The 23,488-nt window shown below is 39.5% G+C and overlaps 1 pseudogene across 1 annotated transcript; it reads left to right on the plus strand.

The window, feature by feature from the left end:
• The first annotated feature begins 11,943 nt into the window (after nt 1–11,943).
• LOC311284826 (putative nuclease HARBI1) lies at nt 11,944–12,981 on the plus strand (annotated as a pseudogene). The gene has a single exon. The product of its transcript is annotated as a putative nuclease HARBI1 (transcript).
• Nucleotides 12,982–23,488: the final 10,507 nt, after the last annotated feature.

Here is a 23,488-nt window from a genome sequence, read left to right on the forward strand (position 1 = left end):
GCAAAATGACAAAAAGGACCATAAAAGTGGTCCATACAACATGTGTATTATAATAATAATAATTTATAATAATAATAATAATAATAATAATAAAGTGCACTATAATTCAAGTGTTTAAAAGGTAGTTTTGTGTGAAGAACAGATTGTAATTCAAGTCATTATTTGTTATAATTTTTTTTAGGCTTGACAGTCCAGTCCACATTTGGATAAGACCAGCCAAGATATTCTTCAAATATTCTCCTTTTTGTGTTCTACGCAAAAGAAAGTTATATAGGCTTGGAACAACTTAAAGTCCCCCTGCAGTCAATCATTTTTAACTTGACACACAAGGGTAAACATTCGATGACGAACCAGCACAGGCCTGCAAAGATAAGGAGAATAAATAGGGAGCAAATAAGGCAGGTAAGGAGGGAGAGAAGACACGTACCAAACACGTGGCGAGAAGAGCGTATGGCCCCAGCAAACTCGAAACCGCACGGTCACACGACAAGACACAGAGGACAAACACGCGGAGCATGAATGTCCGAATCCCGACACAGAACCGAAACCAAACTAGACAGATGTTCCGGGATCCAAACACCACGACCCGCACATGTAACAAGGCATACAGACAGGAGAGCCAGTTTCTGTCAGAAACAGGCGATTTCAACCCGCGTATTTGAGGCTTTCTTTGGTTCACTGCAGCTTTAAGGAGAAAATACTCAGCAATGGTGTTGACTTATGAATTTGCACATGGTTTGTCTTAAAGCATATTAAAAAACACCACATAGACATATAAACAACATTAAAAGCTGCATTTTCACCACAGGGGGACTTTAAGGTTGAGCAAATTACAGAATGTTCCGTGTAGACTTCCTATAAACCCTACTTTTGAAGCTCAACAGCCCCAGTCCCCATTCACTTTCATATTTTGGAAATTAGCAACCAGGATATTCTTCAAATGATCTCCTTTTTGTGTTCTACGGAAGAAATTAAGCCATATAGGGGCATAGAGCAAAATGAATGAATATAATTTTTGTGTGGACTGTTCCTTTAAACACTGCTTTTGGAGGCTAGTTTAATGTGTTTCTTTATGCTCCGTTTGAAAGAAATGAACATCCACTGCCTGTGGACAGACTAATCAAGCGTCCAAGGGCGATTATTGTGGATGCGGCCCATTTGTATAGTACTGCATGCCTTCACCAAACCCTCTGAAAAAGATGCATGGTAATTTGTTCCAGAAAAAAAACAAAGTTTGCTAAAGTTCCACAGAAAACCTGATGGCAGTGATGGCAGTGAAGGCAGCTGGCTAATAGAGGCCACAACACCACCGTGTTGTGCAAAAGCGTGATGCTTCAGGACTCTCGGAATGAAATGTGGTGCTACCACCTTGCACTTATTCAACGCTGCTGGGAATGATCTCATTGCTGCCACCGCTGAGTTGTGAAAAGAAGGGAGAGAATAGCCTGGTGAGGTGATATCAATGTCAACAAGGTCTATAATACCTACACTGTAAAAAAATTCTAACCTCCCTAACTCAAAATTTTCTAGTGACTGATAACATCTAAATTTTTCAATTGGCCCAAGTGAAATTCTGTAAATTATAAAATTAAAGGAATAGTTCACTTTGAAATTAATTTTTGATATGTTTTAGCTTACCTCAAGGGCATCCAAGATGTAGGTGTCTTTGTTTCCGCAGTAGTTTCAATTTTGATATTTTTAGGTCAAACCGTTCTTGTCTGTCAGTCATATAATGCAGGTCGATGGTCACTGTCTCAAAACACAAGCACAGAGTCCAAATTAAAACAATTCCCCATCGTCCAAATTAAACAATTCCCCATCGTAAGTACACATTGATGGCCTAAGACACGAAATGAGCGGTTTGTGTGAGAAAACGAACAGTATTTATATCGTTGTTATATCTTGAACACAGCACACGTCCAAATGATCTGACGGCGCGGGCGGGTATAGATATATACATAGAAGTCGCCTTGGCTACGGTTTCGTTCCAATGAACTGCAGTAGCGAAGGCGACATCTAGTGTATACATCTATACCGGCCCGCGGGCGGGTATAGATGTATACACTAGATGTCGCTTGGCTACGGGTTCGTTCCAATGAACTGCAGTAGCCAAGGCGACATCTATTTATATATCTATACCCGCCCACGCCGTCAGATCATTTGGACGTGTGCTGTGTTCAAGAGATAACAACGATATAAATACTGTTCGTTTTCTCACACAAACCGCTCCTTTCGTGTCTTAGGCCATCAATGTGTACTTACGATGGGGAATTGTTTAATTTGGACGATGGGGAATTGTTTTAATTTGGACTCTGTGCTTGTGTTTTGAGACAGTGACCATCGACCTGCATTATATGACTGACAGACAAGAACGGTTTGACCTAAAAATATCAAAATTGAAACTACTGCGGAAAAAAAGACACCTACATCTTGGATGCCCTTGAGGTAAGCTAAAACATACCAACATTTTATTTCAAAGTGAACTATCCCTTTAAATTTACAGAATTTCACTTGGGCCAATTGAAAAATTTAGATGTTATCAGTCACTAGAAAATTTTGAGTTAAGGAGGTTAGAATTTTTTTACAGTGTAGAGAGAGCTATCCGTTATTCATCTCAGCATCAGTGGCTCAAACTGAGGACAAAAAAAAAAAAAAGATAATGTCAAAGCATGTTTATTACCTGAAAAAAAAAAGAAAAAAAAAAGCGCAGATGGGAGTGGAAAGTTCTGCGAATGATCTACTGACACGCAAAAAATTTCCATAATGACTAACGCATTCTACCAAGAGTAACGCAAACTAGCGTCTCGTATAAGACATGCTTTTTGGGCGTTAAATAATGGCGCAAATACCAGTAAATTGACAAGCACAAACTTTAGTAAATCACCCTGCATAATTAATTTAAATACTCTCCTCCCATAAATTTTGCGTCTGAAATGGAAACTCCTACAAATGCATACGCAATAAAGCACTCGCAAAAATAACCACGCCTTTTCAGCGCTCATTTTTCACTGCGTATCTTAAGTAAATCCTGACAGTAGTTTCCGCACTGTTAGCTCTAGTCGGACGGCGTTTGGGTTTTTTGGGCTGATTCAGCATGTTGAATCGTGTCGGGCCGTCGGTGAGAGAGAGAACTCTGATCGGCTGTTCAGCTTAGCGAACGAGTCAGAGCACGAGAATAAAAACGAAATTGATGAAAGCGAGCAAAGAAGTCAAGACGGTACAGACAGAAGGCTGTTATAATTTTACGTCATCTTACCTGAGCATTCGAATGTACGAATATTTTCATAGTAACATGAGCCGACTGGAATAAAAAAAAACAGATCAGCGTGATTGATATTAAAAATGGTAAGCAAGTGCTGCTTTGTTTACGGTTTGTATATTTGCAGTCCTAGTTTCGGTTTTCCTCTTTGAATGATGAAAATACATGCTGATATAGACAGATATTTACATACTTCACACGCAGGCGCAAAACGCACATGCTAGTTGACAGTCGCTGGTGTGTTCAAGCGCAGCTTTTTGGCCGAGACACAGCTGATGAGAGGCGACAACACAGTCAGCTTTCGTCGCCGCTGGTTCTTTGATGTCGACTTGGTGTGTCCCAGGCTTTAGGACCCACGTTAATATTAGAAAAAGCTTTCCAGCACTGGAGAGACTTAAGCGGGAAGGCCTGAAAACATACGCAGTAGTTGCGTTGTTTCTGCTCCATACGTGAGTAACATTGGTTTTGAGTGTGTGCTGCTGGCAACTAACAACCAACTCTTGCTTTTATACTCATGTACTGTATACAATTTTTGTTCTTCCTTGTCATTTGGTCATCATCTTCTCTTAATTTTGCTTTAATTCTGCTATGATAAAGGGACATCCACTCTTGCATTGCGTGTTTATGCAATTTTGGGGCGGAGCAATGAAGGGAGGGGTGTGTTTGTTTGGGTTGATTTCAAATATCAACAGTTTTCAACAATGATTCACTGCACCTTTAAATGTACAAACACATTTTGAGGCCACTGTATAGAGTTTATAGGGTAAAATTCTGCTTATATGTACTGAAAGTTACACATTATCAGCAGGAAAAAAGTGAATGGTTTATCAGCACTGTGGATCAATGTGATTGTGAGTTTGAAAGCCAAGCTGTGGGTGTAATAGCTATGAGATACAAAAAAAGGATTTTAGAGATGTTATCTGTGATAAATTCGTGATCGATTGAAGTCAACAGCAATGCACTGTTCAGCCCCCATATTGTGGGGTTTTGGGATCTTGATGGAAGCCCAGTCCATTACAGATATTTACAAGTTGTAAGAGGAAAGTACAGCCAGTTCAACTCTGCTGACATCACGCCGTTCTAGAGCTAGAACTACACAGATATTTCCGTGGCTCATGGATTCCAAGTCATGATATACTATAAACAAAAGCAATAAGTAGAAATCTAAACTGCATGAGAAACCAACAGCTTAAACCAACCTAAGCTGGTTCAAGCAAACTAGGCTGGTTTAAGACGAATATTTAAACAGGGATGGCATTTGAAAAATCTGCATTCTGCATCTTAAAATGCTCTTAAGTAAGCACTAAATAATGCTGATGGGAGTAAAATGTTAAAAGCTGGCACCAAATAACTGGAGTGTGAGCTGGACTCATAAGGACGGGGTGTGTTTAAGATGTGGGCTGATATTGTGATTTTTCCCACCAGTACGTCAGCATTTTAAATCTATCCGCACAGTTTCATAGACATGAAAATAATAGAGCTGGGTTGTTCAAACCCATTTGTATGGAAGCTTGCTTCCACTTTAGAATAATAATTTAAAAAAAAACTTTTGTGTCACACTTCTGACTTTTTTTTCTTGCAATTCTGAGTTTTTATCTCAAAATTCTCAAAAAAGCAAAAATTATGAGTTTGTATCCCACAAATCTTTTCTCTAAGAATTGTGAGATATAAACTCACAATTATGAGAACGAAAGTCTGAATTGTGAGATAAAAAGTCACAAATACCTTTTTAATGTTTATGTAATTTGCTTATATAAAAACATCCCATGGAAAACAATGCGTAGAAATAGTCAACAATGTTTTATTCCTGAAGTCACACATGCCAAAGTTTGGGGAAAAATGAGTCTGGCTCTTATTTTGTCAAATGACACTTGGCAACAAAAGTAATGATGATAAATATTGACTGGGTATCTTGAGAAAACATACAACATCATCACAAGCATATTTTAAAGTAATTTTCTTGCCATTCATAGAGGCACACGTTATTCAGCCAGAATTCAAAACAAAGACAAACAATCGCTCAAAATGCAATTTACAACTATTTACCTGTCATCAAAAAGCTTTTATATACATGTTTGAAAAGTCCATTTGATGCAAGGTCTTTATCGTTCCCTGCCCATATTCGCATATAAAAAGCAAGTGACATTCATAGAAGTCAAATGCTAGAAGACAAAGCAAAAGAATTGCTCTTTAAGAGAAAATACACTTGACCGAAAACAAATCTTGCCATGCTAAAGACTCACTGATTTCCTCTAAGAAAAAGAAAGAAAGAATAAGTGGCAGACATACCAATCAGTGAAGAGATAAGGGCCAAATGACCTTAAAAATAATTAAAAACCTCATTTTAATCTGAATTGTGATTAACCAGCTGGCCGCTTATCCTTTTCTTATAGAGTACCACTGATAAACAAGTCTGCAGATTATAATGCCACTCAGAAGCTAATCTTTACGTAAAAGGTGAATTGTAAAACACGGTTTTTGCTTGCAACAGCGTGCCGGTTTAGAGAAAGAGCCTTTCCTTCTGAGATATCTTCCATTGAACTAACATACAGGCAGATGTCTGTGAGAAAGGTGTAATCTTCTCCAGGTGCCAGTGGCGGTTTCAGGATTTTTTTTTTCTTGGGGGTGCATCAATAACTTCAATATCCTGAAATGTATTTATTTTATTTTTTTTACCTTAAAACTATACATTAAAAAGGTCACAGTGAACTGTAAAGCACATTATCGATTTCCCTGAACATCTTTATTATTACCTTATCAGCGTTTTGAATCAAACGGTTTATTGAAACCTGCAGACTGACAATCCCATGTATAGGGGCCTATGTCTGGACAGTCCTACCTACTGGCTGGAACAGAGGGCTTAAAACTTTTAAAAGTTGAAGTTTAAAAGGTATGGTAGGCGATTTTCGGAGCGGCTGGCAATAGCGAGCTAGCTTTGAAAGCATAAAGCCGCCTTTTCACCATATCCGACAGTTGCATACGATTGTCACATTTCACCTCCTGGCGGCAGACGATGGAACTTTCAAATTGGTCGTGAAACAACAGTTACTCTGTTAAATAATTTGAATGAATTTAATGCTTGTATGAATATACTTGCACAAAGCAAATTTACCCCAATACTTCTGAAAAAAAAAAAAATAGTCCGTTTTCTAGGGCTAATCAACGTAAATAATTATTTATTCCATCATTGTTACAGATACAGTGTTTAAAGAATAACATTTGGTAACACTTTAGTTTGGGGTCCAATTCTCAGTATTAGTTGCTTATTAGCATACAGTAGGATATTGGCTGATTATTAGTATTTATAAAGCAAATATTAATGCCTTATACATCCCTTAATCCTACATAATACCTAAATTTAACAACCACCTTACTAACTATTAATAAGCAGTAATTTAGGAGTTTATTGAGGAAAACATCAGTTAATAGTTAGTTAATAGTGAGAATTGGACCTTAATCTAAAGTGTTACCTAACATTTTAGTGGAAAAATACTGGTAATTCTCACCTTGTGCTTAAAGTTTTTATTAAAATGCATCACATCCGATCTGGCGGTCAAATTCGGTCTATCCGCAGAAGTTCAAATATTTCAACGCATCCGAAGCTCAAATCGGATCCTAAAATTCTGCATACGCATATGGTCGGAACTCCACGCAGGTCCCGTACTACACTCCAAATAAAATGAATAACTTGCGGTCTTTCGCTCGTCGTTTGTCCAAAGCCATGCCGCCTCCTAAACACATGAACGCGTACAGCAGGGAGCAATCAAAAGTGTCACGAGATATGGTATTAAACTACCTCATTTCTCAGAGCACATAACATTACAATAATAATGAACATAAACAACTTAAAAAGCACAGACCTGTATCACGTGACTGCTGCATATTCATTTCAGCGTTGATGGCGTTGCCATTGAAACGCATAAATTCGAGTCACACACCACTCTGAGTATAACGTCACGCTTCCATCTCTTACAAATTACAGTGGTTATGGCGTGAACGCAGCATAAGCTCGTTGTTTTTGTTCATCAGGAACTGTAAAAGGCAGCTGCTGTTGCGGTTGCGGTGCTCGGTGACTGACGTCTGTCTAACTCTGAATAGCATGAAACGCACTGATGATGTGTGATGTCTGCGCTAGCAGGTGCGCGGAGGTATGGAATACATATGTTGACAGGCAGGTAGGACATCCTATCGTAGCCCACGGAACGAGGTCTATGATTGGACGAACATTTTATGGTCCTACACCTTCCACAGACGATATAAATACATACAAATACATTAGACCACTTAACTTAGTAATTGCTATCGGGATGTGAATAGACTTTCAACCAGCATGGCAAACATTTTTTTTGAAGCAAATCACCTACCCTGCCTTTAACTTGACATGGCATTTCAAAAACTGAAAAAGCAGAGGCCCCACTAGCCTAGGGCGAATTAATTATATTAAGTGCAAGAATTTATATTAAAATCTATATTACTTTAGATTACGTTTATAACTTTATAACACAAATATCAGGGGAATTTGACAATAATCAGGGTTTTGTGACTCACCAATTGCAGATTACAAGAGGACAATGTGCCAGTTGTTATCCTGTGAGCTATTCTGAGATGTGTCGAAGTTCAGTCTTATGCTTTATATTTAATAAAGAATGTGAAGCTGACGTCACGCAGTGGTGAGTTCTGTGTAATTGTCTTGTTTAGACGCCATATAAGGAGGATCGCGCTTGCCTTTCTGCCAGTGAGTTTAACTCCGTGTTTGGAACCGGCCGCGAGTGTCTCACGCAGGAGCTCCAGATGGATAAAAGGAGGAATGACGACAGTGAAGGACGAGAGAGGACCAGGCTATTCACATTGTGTTCTGTTATGTGTGTGCGGCAGTCGTCCTTGAGGGGCTGCTGCTTTACTTTTGTTTTGTTGTTTGTTTATTTTAGAATTAAAGTGTGTTAAACGTCCGCAGGTTCCCGCCTGAACAATTAAACCTCATTACAGACAACAATAAATCTTCAGTTGCATTTAAAAGTTTCCAACAAAGAAATGGCTAGACTTCTTTCAGCTTGTTGAACACCTAGTTTTATTTGGACATTTCTACCGTGTGTCGGCTGAAGCAGCAGCGAGTTCTTTCATTGTAACCAGATACACAGAATTCTGCAAAACATAAATACACAAAAAATAAAATAGCGTCTCTTCTCTGCAAACGATGCCATGGAGAATGTGAATATTTAATTTAAAGTGAAAACATTTATTCAATCTTATTTTATTTTTTCGTTTTTTAATGTCTTTTTATTTTTAATGAAAGTGACACAGAGTAAAAAAAACAGGAAAAATCATTGCCAATGCAAATTTCAGTCACCACACCGCCACTGGTAGGTGCAGCTGTGTTTAACAAACAATGCATCTGTTGTTTGATATGCTCTGCTTATCAAAATGAGCCCGATATTAATTATCATGGCACAGTGGAGGAGAAAACAGCAGGATTTTTCACTAGTCATAAATGTTAATCAGGCGGAATATTAGCGTAATGTGTAAATCTCTGTTCTTCCAATGGCCATCTACATGCAGGAAGCTTTGAGACGGTGACGAGACAGATGGGAAGGTATCGAGAGAGTGAGACAAGAGAATGAATGAATGAACGCTGCTTTATCTTGATACTTCATATTTTCCCTAACACATCCAGATCTTTTCTGACACCTTCGCACTTTTTTTTTCTCCTTGGTAACTATACGATACTATCTTTATACATTGTTGAAAATTACACAGAGTTTATTCAGTTAGGCAAGGCAAGGCAAGGCAAGTTTATTTATATAGCACATTTCATACACTATGGCAATTCAAAGTGCTTTACAGAAAGGAATTAAAATAATCATAAAATAAAAGCAAGGAAAATTAAAACAGTTATAAAAGAAATTAAAAGAGACATTTGATACAGTTATAAAATTAATTAAGAGTAAAAAGATGATACATAGATAAACTTCTAATCTGGCACAACACCGGTGTATCATATTTTTCACAACTCCCAGTTTTACTGTGAGATTTTCCGGTAACACTTTACTTGAAGGGGTGTGCATAAGACTGACATGACACCGTCATAATCATGACATGACACATGTCATAAATATGAAGGAGGTCTTATGCATGTTTATGACAACTGTCATTAAGTGTCATTCGCTCAATTATGACATTTTTAATGCAAATATGACATTGTGTGAGATGTCTTTGTTATGGCAACTTGACATTACTAAGACAACACAACCTGTCATAAATATGTCATAAACATGACATAGCAGATTAATTATCAAACTTAACAAACCACTTAGGCTTTAGGGGTTAACATTTCATTAAACTGTCATGTGGTTGGTTTTGACATTGGCTGTCATGAAGCCATTATAACATTTTAATGACAAATTAAATTTGTACCACTGTACTTGAGGTCAAGAAAAACATTCATGACACAGTTATAATGGCTTCATGACAGCCAATGTCAAAACCAACCACCTGACAGTTTAATGAAATGCTAACCCATAAAGCTAAGTGGTTTCTTAAGTTTGATAATTCATCTGCTATGTCATGTTTATGACAATTTATGTTGTCTTGGTAATGTCAAGTTGTCATGACAAAGACACTGACTGGTTATGATGTATTGGTTTATGTCAAGTTGTCATAACAAAGACATCTCAAACAATGTCATATTTGCATTAAAAATGTCATAATTGAGCGAATGACACTTAATGACAGTTGTCATAAACATGCATAAGACCTCCTTCATATTTATGACACCTGCCATGTCATGATTATGAAGGTGTCATGTCAGTCTTATGCACACCCCTTCAAGTAAAGTGTTACCGATTTTCCTATGGGGATTATAATGTGTCTGTGAGATCTTTTGGCACGCCTGAGAAATCCATTTTCCCCTAAAATCGGACAGGAGGACTGACTCACAGGGTAACCTCGGGTTCACTGCCCCATCAGTCCGCACCCCAAAAACCCATTTGTTTGGAAGCTCTAGGAATGGAGTCGATCTAGTCCGCACCTCACAGAACCTCGAGTTTAATTACACATCAAACTCACTACTCCACCACAGACCCAGGTCATCAGCATGGTTTCGTCTCTCAAGTTCCCCAATTAAGTAATTTATGTTTGTCTCTTACCCAATTCTCAGTTAATAAAATTTCCATGGTTAAAGACTTTAAAAATCGAATGTGATCTTCAGATATCAATCAATCAATCAATCAATCAATCCAATCAATCAATCAATCAATCAATCAATCAATCAATCAATCAATCAATCAAATCACATGGGAAAGTGGCTGAAGACACATTTATGCTGCAGTAGAACATAAGAACTTAAAAACATCTCCATTTCCTACAGTAATTGCCTAAGAATTAAACAGGCGGTGACAATTAACTTGAACATATTTGGCCTGGACTGAAAAATAAAGTTAAATATCGTAGCAAATGTTATGTTATGTCTGCATGATTTTCTCTTTTCTGTGGAACACAAAAGATGAAATTTAGCAAAATGTTGATGCTTTTATTTCATGTAATGAAAGTGAATGGTGACCAGGGTTACGACCTCCATATGAATGAATTGTTCACTCTATTTCTACTCTTCTAAAGCCATTGTGACACCAAATATGAATTTTCGCACACAAATGAAACTTGAGGACTACAGTGGAGAGGATTTAAAAATATATATTTTCAGTGTATAACTATGACTATGGCTATATAACATTGGAAAACAGTGCACCATTTATTATCATTGTATGGAAATTACAGTACAGACATTGTACTCATTTTGCTAGTGAAGAAAAAAATCATGGTTTGAAACAACATGTTTCAGTAGTTCTTGGTGGGATTCAAATGATACGTTGGCACAGATAAAAAAAGAACCAAAAAAAAAAAAAAAAGTTTACCTTAAAAAAACAAAATGACTAAAAGGTGTTCTTGAAAGAGACCCCGGGGAAGACCTAGGACAACGCTGGAGAGACTATGTCTCCCGGCTGGCCTGGGAACGCCTCGGTGTCCCCCCGGAAGAGCTAGAGGAAGTGGCTAGGGAGAGAGGGAAGTCTGGGCATCTCTGCTTAGACTGCTGCCCCCACGACCCGGCCCCGGATAAGCGGAAGAAGATGATATGGTTTGGTATGGTGTTCTTGATTGAATATTTAATATAATTAGCTGACAGTGACAGAATAAAAGGGGAAAGCTGCATAAATGCAAGAAAATATTTCTATATGGTTTGGAAAAACCCCATGTTCTCTAGAGTTGTGTCACAAATGACACACTTTACACCACATAGGCTACTTATACGCACTCTGCACTCATAGTGTAGTGTATACATTTTAGGCGACAGTTGAGTACATGAAGTGTCCAACATTCCACACTTCATTAAAGTGTACTTTTTCTATTTGGAATTTTCAGTGAGAACACACTACCACTATGGGGTGGTTTCCCAGACACTGATTAAGACTAATCATAGACTAAATTGGAGATCTAAGCTAGACTAACTGAAATTGAATTCCTCAGACATGGTTTAAAATAGTCTCAGACTTTCCCTAGTCCTGAATTACAAAGTCTGATTTCCAGAAGTCTGATTAGAACTACTCTAGATTTAAGTAAATGCTTAAACTAAACCTGGCCAGAGGCAGGTTTAACTTCAGATTAATTGATGTTGGCCTCCAGATTGATCTTAAATGGATTACCTGGACTATTTTAATGATGATGAAAGAGCTCCATTTAGACCAGACAGAAGGGTGGTTATGGACAGGAGCAACCCACTGAATGATTTTGATGACATCAACTTTCAACTCAGTGACCGTTTTCGCATGTACAAAGCAACTGCAGCAGACATAATTAGTCTGCTTGAGACAAGGCTTTCATCTGATTCTTTTAGGGGAATGCCTATCCCTCCTTCGCTACAAGTACTGATCACCTTAAGGTTTTTGGCATGTGGAACCTTCCATCGTGAAACAGGCGATTTGTGTGGCGTAAGTGAACCAACTGTGTGCAAAATAGTCCACAAAGTGTGCAAAGCTATAGGTGAACTGAAGGACGACTACATCAAGTTTCCTGATGCTGCTGGCCAAGCCAACTACAAGGTGGAGTTCTTTGAATATGGAAACTTCCCTGGAGTCATTGGCTGTATTGATGGATGTCATATTCCAATAAAGTGTCCCTCTACTGCAGATTCTGAGGAGTACAGAAATCGTACAAACTGGTTCTCAATAAATGTACAAAGTGTGGGCACTCCCACTATGCAGTTCTCCAACATTGTTGCACGTTGGAAAGGTGCAACTCATGACTCAAGAATTTTCTAGAACTCCTGTCTGTACGCTCAGTTTGAAGGTGGTCAACATAGTGGAATCATACTTGGTGACAGTGGGTATGCACAGACCAACTTCTTGTTCACCCCTTACCTTCATGCAGTCACACCTGAGCAGCAGCGGTACAACCAAGCTCATATCCATACCAGAGGTACAGTGGAGCGCATGTTTGGTGTATGGAAGAGTCGTTTCCAGTGTCTCAGAAACACATTGCACTTTGAACCAAGAATATGCTGTATTGTCATAATTGCAACAGCAGTGCTTCACAATTACCTCAAACAGCATGGCTGCCCAGATCCTGAAATGGAACATAGGGATAAACCAGATCTTCCCATGGTTGAGCCAGACAATGACAGGTATGGACTGGCGTGCAGAGATGCTTTTGCTTTGCGGCACTTCTCACAATAAAGTTACCTCAGATGATTGAAGACAACAATTGCCACAGACTGATGATGAACAAAAGTTTTATTTCACAAATTGAGATATCGGGACCCCAGTAACGTGCGGTGAAATCTTGTCATGGGTAGGCTGTGACCTATCAATGTGGCATATATGTTTATATATTAATTCAGTTAATGTAGCAACCCAAGTTCATATCAGGCATCATCACATCGCTGCCTGCATACAGCAAAGTCAGTCATATGTGAGGCTAATGCACAATCAAACCTAATAATCAAATTAATGGACACATCTATCTTATGACTTATACAACAAACAAATGTTTTGTGCGGGACACAGTAACGTTAAGGGAGGGAGGCGGCGCGGTGTCAGCGAACCGACAAGCAGCCTAGTCACTATTGTAGTTTGTATTAATACCATGGTTCAACAAATAATGTAAAGGTTAAATAATAATTCACTTAGACTTTATAAGAAGCAATTGCGACTTTATTTCACACAATTCTGACTTTATAACACGCAATTGCGACTTTATTTCACGCAATTCTGAGAAATAATGACAGAATTGCGAGATAAAAAGTCGCAATTATCTTTTAAAATGTTTTATTCTGTGGCGGAAACAAGCTTCCATACCTCCTGGCCTCTTCCTCCCATCCATCTTCCCTGACGCGTACCGTTACGGTAGGGCCGGCCCAGCTATCGGTAGGCGCCGGCGGTGCCGCGGTAGCCTACTCCTGAGAAAACGTTTTGGAAAAGACGGGCTATGGACCCAACCAACTCTATAGGAGGGGAGGGGAGAACTCCCTCACATGGTACAACCCATGCAGAGGCTGCGCGCTGCGGTGTCAGAATGCGGAACGTCCGAACGTGTGTAGCCTAATGTAACTAACGTGACAAATGTGAAAAAAGAAAATCCTCGACCGGCCCAAAAGTGAAGCGGCCCACCGGGAATTCTCCCGATTACCCACCCCGGGCCTGTTGACAGCCAACGCTAGGCGCCGCTAGATCGGGAAGCGCGGATTGAGTGAGAGCAAGTGGATCACGTGACATGAAGCAAGCTCGGTCTCTGCCTCAATGTTGATAATTCAAGACAGCATGAGACCTGACTGCGCATGCGCAAACCTACGTAAACTACGTTCTATGGACCAAAGAGGCACTGCTAACCTCTGCCTCAATGGCCATGGCCTTGCATTTCCTGCATGAAACAATGGTTTTAGGAGCAAACAATGGCAAAATGAGTATATTATATGTGTATTCCTGAAAATTTTTGTCACAAAAATTAATATTTGGAATAAAATAAATGCAATTAATAAATGTAATGTCAACATTTCCTTTGGTGAGGCACTGCCTACCCTGCCTACCCTGACCGCACGTCCCTGCGGGACCCTGAACTGGTGCTCGTTTCAGTAGAACATTGGTACTGCTGCGGCTTCATGTTTCTCTCTTCCTCCTTCATGGCTAGCTCAACATGAAGTATTTTCATCTTCATTTCATGTTCATCTTTTAAATACTTTAATTTGTGCTCATGGAATTCCATGGCCAGTTTCTCGTGCATGGTCAGCCTCTTGGTCCTTCTCATCTGGCCAGAATTAGTGACACCATCTTCCCTCCAGGCTGCTGCAGCTGTAGTGGGCTGACTTTCATCCTGTCTCAGGACCTCCAAGCTCTGGTGATCATCTGAAAAGTATTATATTGCAGCATTAGTGAACAATATGTATTCAAAAGTTCAGTTCATGAAATATTTCTGGTTATAGGACTGCAAGAAATGACTGACAACAATACATATTCCCTGCAGTTTAAGGATGGCACATATTGAATTAATGTGGCCTACCAAATGAGGATTGGAACGGGGCCCCATTTGAACTGTCCAAATGATCATCATCAGGGATACCTTCCAGGGGCTGCTGGCTATCAATGATCGAACTCAACAAGTCTCCTAGGTCATCGGTCTCCGGTCTTTCTGGGGGTCCACCACCAGTCTTGAAACGCTCCCTACGTGCAACAGCATTTGTCTTCTTTAAGTTTATTTTTATGTTTTTCCACAGGATCTTAGAAAGTTAAATTCTGTATGATGCTGTTTGTAATATACTTGGATCAAAATGAAGCAACATTTCAAAGTGACTGACATGTAAAAGTAGACCAACAATAATAGCTTACCTGAAGTTGTTGAAGTGTCCTGTTGCTTACTTTTTCATTCGAGTTAAATTCATTGCAAATTGAAGTCCAAGCATTCTTTTTCTTGTTTTCTGTTGCTGAATCATGCTGTTTGTTCTCAATAATTGGGTGGTTTGACACAATTTGCTTCAAAAGGGTCCTTTCAAAGTCACTGAAATTCTTTGAACGTTGTCTTTTACCTTTGTCCATTGTTGGGTTGGGTGATTTACTCCAGTTCCACACAATGTTAATGTTTCTTAAGGGTCCAGACCTGGTTTTTGAAGCAACCTCAGGTCTGCACCAAGTGCACAACATTACTCTAATCGGGCTTCACAGAGAGTAGCTAGTTAGTCTTTATTAACCTTAGTCTGCAACTCCCTAGTCGGGTACTACTTAATCTCAAATAAAGCAATGTCTCGGAAAGCCATTTTTTAAGTCCGTATTAATTTAAGTAGAATTAGCCTAGTCCTCATTTATTTTAAACTCTGTCTGGGAAACCGCCCCTAAATTATACTACAAAACATCATAGAATAGTGCTTAAGTACGCGAATTGGGACGCACCTTAGGATTCATCACAGAACATGGAAACATGGAAAATGTTTCATGATATCTCAGTCTCTGCCTCCACACTCAAGGGGAAATGAACAGATTTACTGTGTGTTGATACTGAAAGTCATTCTTCATATATACAGAAATTCATATCGGCACATGTACGCAAACATAATCTCAGCCTGCTGCTGGAATGTGACTGATATGTTTGCTGCAATTTGCTTCAACTCAGGAGTCAGACTCTATGTTAGATCCTGGAATCTGAGTAACCCAGATGGCAGTCTAAAGAGCTGACGTCAAGGAAGGTCGTCTTTCAGCAAGCGTTTTCTTCTTTTATGTACATCACCTGATCATCTAAATAACCTGCCAAAATACATCTATCAAGGGCATTTTCACAGAGAAATCAAGGGAGAAAGTGCCTCTCAAAACAAGAAAACAAATTAGTTGGATGATATAACAATCAACAAGACAAGACAACACAAATATTAAGAAATATTTCTGAAGGATCATGTGACACTGAAGACTGGAGTAATGGCTACTGCTTGTTAAAAATTGTACTAATATTTCACAATATTACTGTATGTATTGTAGTTTTGATCAGATAAAGTAATGCAGCCTTAGTGAGCAATCTCACATTGCATACAGTTGATTGGTGACGAACATGAAGTAGGGCAACAGCTCAGTGTGTGATGTAGGCTATAAAATGGAGTTATAATGCACCTAAAATTCAAGATATCAGGGCAAAAATGCCCCAGTATGATCTTTCATAATATCTTATGATATAGTTAAGCAATATAACATTAATAACGAGTGCAATATATCATATGTGAGTGCTGTTTTTGTCCTCAATAGCAAGAGTGCAAATGTGATACTGGTTTTATACAACAGTTCAATAAATAAAAAGGTCATATTGTTTTATATTTTAAACACAATATTGTCTGCTTTTGTTTACTTTCGCCAACAAAATATTTCCTGTAAAGCCACAGGAGCAACACACAGCGGTGTTTCGTTTCTGAATGAATCTATGTTTTGAGCGAATCAATCGGGCGAACCAATGATTCAATGGCCCATTCATAAAGAGAGCCATTTCCTTCATTCCTGAATGAATCAGCCGTTTGAACGAATTGAATCGAATGAATGATTTGCTCACTGAATTTTGAACTGCATACTAGCATACTACTCTTACTATTTCTGCTATAGAAAGATATGGTAAAAGTAGTAGTGGTATGCTAGTATGCGGTTTGAATTTCAGCAAATGGTTTACTCATTTAGACATTTACCGCCACTTACTAACAGTCTTAGCTTCTTATTTAGAGTATCACTTCATGTTTATGACAGTAATAAATTCTATGTTGAATCAAATAAAATATTTCTTTCTAAAGCTACTTTTTGCAAAGTCTATTTACATTTAACACAATAATGACTTTAAATTATCTTTTGGGGGTAATTTCTCAGCCAAATTTGATATGTGATTAATTAGATGAATTAATCATGTAATAAGTTAGATTAGTATACACTAATATATATTTTGTTTGAAAAAAAAATGCACACATTTTGAGATTTTGAAAATCTTTTTCCCCTCCCATACATTTATTGGTTGTTGTAAAGTGTAAATAAAAAATATATTATAATTTGGTCGCTTATTATATAGTGTAAAATAAATACAGTTCCATAAACTGTTGAAACGTTCAATTGACCTGGAACATGAATTGGATAAAAAAATAAAATAAAATAAAAAAAAACAGAGAGAAAACACTTCCTCCTCATTTCAGTCAACCACTAGCACTAATACTGTATATTCACAGCTTTATATAAATAAATTGCCATGGATCCAGTATCTTGGAGGCTAATGTAGAGCTATGTATAGGTGTAACTTACTGCTGAAAACAGCATGTTTCCCAAATATATCAGAATCAGTTCCGATCACTCACTCTACTTTCACGCTGAAAAATGTCAACATCCATGATAAAGATGACAGCTGAGTCAATAGTACTGGATTTTCTTTGAGGTGCAGACATTTTGTCCATCTGTTTCAGCGTTACAAAAGAGAAAAATAAGTGATTGGGGAAAAATTATACAAATATTAATGAAAATGGGAGAGCGAAGAGGGAGGCCACCAACAGAGCAAAATTGCATCGCACTTACCTGCCTATTATTGGAGTGATTTGACTTAATAGTCAAGGCCATTAAGGATCATCTACTGTGTCATTATTTTTCTCTCTCATAACACCATGCCCTTGGAGTGATGACCCTGCCAACCATTCCTGTTACCATGACAACATATTCTGAAAGTGATTTATTTTCCAAATAGAAGGCAAATGTAACATAAGGCAATGCTAGAAATACCAGAATATTAGACTCTTGGAAAAAACTAATGTGACACAGGAAGTGGAAAATCCACTCTGCCCACAAATGCACCACTTTAATTGCTGTTACACTAGCTGTCATCTGTTATAGTCAGGATATCGGTACAGGGGACCCATAGGGGCTGCCCAGGACCTGTTTTAGGACACCGTCTATTTAAAGCAACCCATTAGACGCTGTCTAGATCAGTAAACGGGTCTCTCTAGTAGTACGGATATGGCCTGTGGTCAAAGTCCTGGTCCTCAATCAGATTAGCAGTAGACTGTGTCGACGACAGCCGAAACCGACGGTCCGGTTGTCCGTGTTCACCACAAGGACACTGAGCAAGTCACCTTGGTGCATTGAGAGAGAAATTATGATATAAATATTCTGGAGACAGTCACTCATTAAAAACATCGATAACTCAATTAACTTTTGTTCAAGCCACATAACATAACACTGCTGTGTTGAAATTATCACTTTAATTATCTCTCAAAACTTCTGGTGCAGTCTGATGGAGTCACAATAAATAATTTCAACTAAAAATGTTTATGCCAGCACAGAAAATAACTTCAAAATGGCACTAACAATTATCATTGCATTCATTAAAGTGTAAGTTGCAGGTTAACCACCACAGCCAATTAATGTGTAAATTAAAGTGCTCTATATATATATATGTAATTATTTCTGTCTTAAAATGCGTTAAAATAACATTTATTGGGGTTTCTTCAAAGGTAGCGTGTTTTTTCAGTTACTGGGTGATGACGTCACAAGAGGAACTCGCAACCCATACTCCGCTAGATTCTTACTATATTATGGCTATTTGGAGAACGACTGAGGATGTGGGAAACCATCAAATTCTTTATGCACCACAGCCCTACAATTTTTAACCGGTCAGGCGTGAGAGAGGGGAGCCATGGCACTCAAAGAGTTATTAATGCTTGGTGTGAGGAGAATTAGTGGAGGGCTGGCCAGGTGTCCTGGTGAGTAACGTTAGCTACGTTAGAGCTAGTCTAGCCTGGTGCAAACTTAACCCGGATAATATAACGGAACAAGCAAGTCTTTTCAAAATATTGCCGTCATGTAGAATAGCAAGGAGGGACAACGACTGAAGACATTATTTACTTACAGTAAGTCAGTCCAAATCAGAGCTGTAGAGATGCACACACTGCACAGGCACCAATCGCTAGTCTCATCGGCGCCTCAAACGTCATGTAATACCCTTCCTCAATCCACGCGTTATCAATTTCTCACGATTTAATTAGCGATGTTTATTGTCAGAAAAGAAAAAGAGAGATCGATGTCCCCATCACTGTGTTTGTGTGGGCTATGCCACCCAATTGAATCAGCAGTGGAGAGTATGTGCTGCCGTGAGGTGAACGCGTTTAGTTTAGTGGAACAGCTCGACCTGCGACCGGCTGATCTGACGTGCCTGAACCCGTTTGTTTTGCGAATAGCGTATTCTCATTTCAGGCAGGATCACGGTCCTCTTGAAGTCAGCACACACGAGTATGTTTACAATGGATATATTTTATCCAAAAAATTTTTTTATCAAATAAAACATACAACCAACTTTTCTGAAGTTATGTAAGGCGAATATAGCTGCTAGCGTACGGTAACTCTACTAGTGAGTTCCTCTTATGACGTCACGCCCCATCTAGTGGAAGGGAGCGGGAGCGGTTAAAACCACTGTTAAAAGTGCCAACTTTTCATGTTATATCAGCATTTTGGTATAAAAAACAATGGTGGGCGGTTCTTATCTTTATTTTTAATAAACACATTGCATTATCTTTGCATTAAATTTAACCTGCAACTTACACTTTAACCAATATAGCAAATTTGCAACTTGGCAAACCAGCAATATTTTTAATTCTTTGTACGTTACACAATCTTGACTAGATTAAAATTTTAAGTTTAGCTGAAACTCACTTCAAATACAGCTGAGTTCATTCACTTTTAAGTGAATGAAAAGTTACCAAAGAGCCCAATGATGAGGGATTACTCCACTATACACTCTGTTTCAAACCAATGTTGCCTGATTTTTGTTGGGTGCATCTTGGTCCCTGGTTAATGAGGGAGTTGAGTAAATGCTTGAAACGGTGTACAAAAACACAGTGTCCCCATCTAGATAATGTCATATTTGATTCTTCAGCCACAATTCCCTTAAAAAAAAAAAAAAAAAAACGTACCTTGATACATACTATGGTACTGAAAAGACCCATTCACACCAAGGACGATAACGATATAGTTCTAAAAATCGTTCTAAATATAATGGAGTAGCAGAGTCTATTTGATGCTTTTCTCATTTAACACAATCATCCGTCCTTCGGATGAGACATAAACCGAGGTCCTGACTCTCCTTCGAAAAAGAGTAGGGGTGTAACCCCGGCATCCTGGCCAAATTTGCCCATTGGCCCCTGTCCATCATGGCCTCCTAATCATCCCCATATACTGATTGGCTTCATCACTGTCTCCTCTCCACCAGTAAGCTGGTGTGTGGTGGGCGTTCTGGCGCAATATGGCTGCCGTCGCATCATCCAAGTGGATGCTGCACATTGGTGGTGGTTGAGGAGATTCCCCCATCCATATGTGAAGCGCTTTGAGGACCCAGAAAAGCGCTATATAAATGTAACACATTATTATTATTATTATTATTATTATTATTATAATTACTTTATCTTTTTGGGGTCATTTCTCAGAAAGATTAGATGTGCAATTAATTTAATTAATTAAACGGCACATCATGTTAACGATAATGGCACAGTGTGAAACTATATAGTTGGAATCACTTTCAGAACAATTCTTTTCAGCTGATGAACAATAACAACAGAGATGGGCTGCATCTGAAATCATATACTTCACCCACTATATAGTAGGCGAAAAACAGTATATAACAAAAGTAGTATTTTCGAATTCACAGTACTCATAAAAGAGGAAAAAAGTCCCAGCTTACCTACAACTGTCACATATTGTAAGAGTAGAGAGCTCACGAAGACTAACAAACTAGGAGAACAGTCTTTAATGCAACTTACTTCACAGAAATACAGGGAGAAAGGCTTCACAACACTTCTCAAAACATCAATACTGGACAAGGACTTAAAACTGAGGGCTTATTTACAAGGCTGGGCTGGAGAGGACTCTAGAATGGGCTCATGGGCTGCAGAAGACTCTGAAGCGGGCTCAGGGGTAGGAGCCGCTACTGGACTCTGGTCAGGAGCTGGAACCATCACTGGACTGGGCTCAGGGGCTGAAGCCATCACTGGACTGGGCTCAGGGGCTGGAGCCATCACTGGACTGCATTCTCAGGCATTGACTCAAGGACTGGAAACAGACTGGTGAATTTCTCTCAGGGAATAGACTGGTGAAATTCTCTCACAGGAACAGATTCAGGAAGTTCTCTCACAGGAACAGATTCGGGAAGTTCTCTCACAGGAAAAGACTCAGGAAGTTCTCACTGGAACGGACTCGAAGATTTTGGAACAGATTGGAACAGAGTTCCATTGTTCCATTGGAACAGAGTTGTGGTTTTCCGTCTTTGGAACGCTCAGGGATTTCACTCACTAGAACGGACTCAAAGTTTTCAATCACTGGAATGAACTCGAAGATTTCAATCACTGGAACGGACTCAGCAGCAGGCTCAAGGGCTGGAGTGGACTCTGAATGTGGGGACCGGAGAGGGGAACATTTATTTAGAGCCACTTGGATGGATATGAAGGGAAGGATCCACTATCAGGTCTGCACTGTTGTACACCACCTTCCATGCTTTGGGTATGGGAACCCTGAGGTTGATATCAGGACATGAAGGGATACTGGGCGATGAGAACGCACCAACTGTGTAGGGAGCACCTCCAGAGCACCATATCAAAGTACCGTTCTAGGTTGTAACTATAATTACCCACTGGTATCCATAGGGAAATGTGTGGGTCCAAACCACTCCACAACAAGTCCATCAATTGTTGGTCCGTCCAGGTTGAAATATGGCTATATTGCACAAATTCATCCATGTACGATCCAAGGCCACGGGATAGTATCTTGAGGCCACGGGATAGTGTCTGGAGGCCACGGGATGGTATCCGAGGTCACGAGATGGTATCTCGAGGCCACGGGATACTATCTCGAGGCCACGCGATAGTATCTCGAGGCCACGGGATACTATCTCGAGGCCACGGGATAGTGTCTCGAGGCCACGGGATAGTGTCTCGAGGCCACGGGATAGTGTCTCGAGGCCACGGGATAGTGTCTGGAGGCCTCGGGATAGTGTCTGGAGGCCACGGGATAGTGTCTGCAGGCCACGGGATAGTGTCTGGAGGCCACGGGATAGTGTCTCGAGGCCACGGGATAGTGTCTCGAGGCCACGGGATAGTGTCTGGAGGCCTCGGGATAGTGTCTGGAGGCCACGGGATAGTGTCTGCAGGCCACGGGATAGTGTCTGGAGGCCACGGGATAGTGTCTGGAGGCCACGGGATAGTGTCTGGAGGCCACGGGATAGTGTCTGGAGGCCACGGGATAGTGTCTGGAGGCCACGGGATAGTGTCTGGAGGCCACGGGATAGTGTCTCGAGGCCACGGGATAGCGGGATAGTGTCTCGAGGTCACGGGATAGTGTCTGTGTGTAAAATTAGGTAGAAAGTTAGGTAGCAGCAGAAAGTAAGGTAGAACAGTTAGCCTATGTGTATTAGCATGTAGATACAATGGGTTATCCCACCGGTCACTATTGTTGCCGTTGACATGTTTGTGAGTTCTATGACCACATTAAATAAAGTTGAGTAATTGCAAATGCATATATCAATACTAGACACCTTAAACATGATGTGTACCAAAAATCTATGTCCTATCTTTATGTTAACATACTTTAATAACCTTTTCTTTGGGAGCTTTCTTGCTGCCATCCTCTTCTCTTGGCGCAAACAGGAAGTAAACAGCTCTGGTCATGTGACAATTTACAGTAAACATGCGACACTGCACATATTTCATTGAGACCCTTTATTATTTCAATATCTGCTGGAAATGCATTGATAGATCATTCAGTAACATTTTTATAGCCTTAGAAATGAAACATTTTTTTACGGTCACTATTGTGACCGGTGGGATTAAATGGGTTATTTGTAAAATTCACTATGCAATTTCTGAGTGAAGATTGTTTCAAAGTAAATCCTACACTTTATTTTTTCAAAATTTATAATGCCATTTATAATTTATAATCAAGTAAATCACATATATAAACTGGCAGACCAGTAATGATGCCAGTCTTAATCCAAAAATGTTCCTCGACCACCCATGAAGTTGATATACTAGTCATGTTGCGTGCAGGACTATCACTGAGCCCCCACGCGGATTGTTGGGAATGAGATGAGGCAGTTGTTTTGCTTCCTCTATCTGAAGTCTTCACGCTTCTCTTCGGCCTATTATGACAGCGCATTGTGCCACACGGATAATGAAGTGGAACGCTACTTCCAGACCACTCGCTGTAATGG

Source organism: Rutilus rutilus (assembly GCF_951802725.1).
Source record: "Rutilus rutilus genome assembly, chromosome: 25".
Taxonomy (NCBI): domain Eukaryota; kingdom Metazoa; phylum Chordata; class Actinopteri; order Cypriniformes; family Leuciscidae; genus Rutilus; species Rutilus rutilus.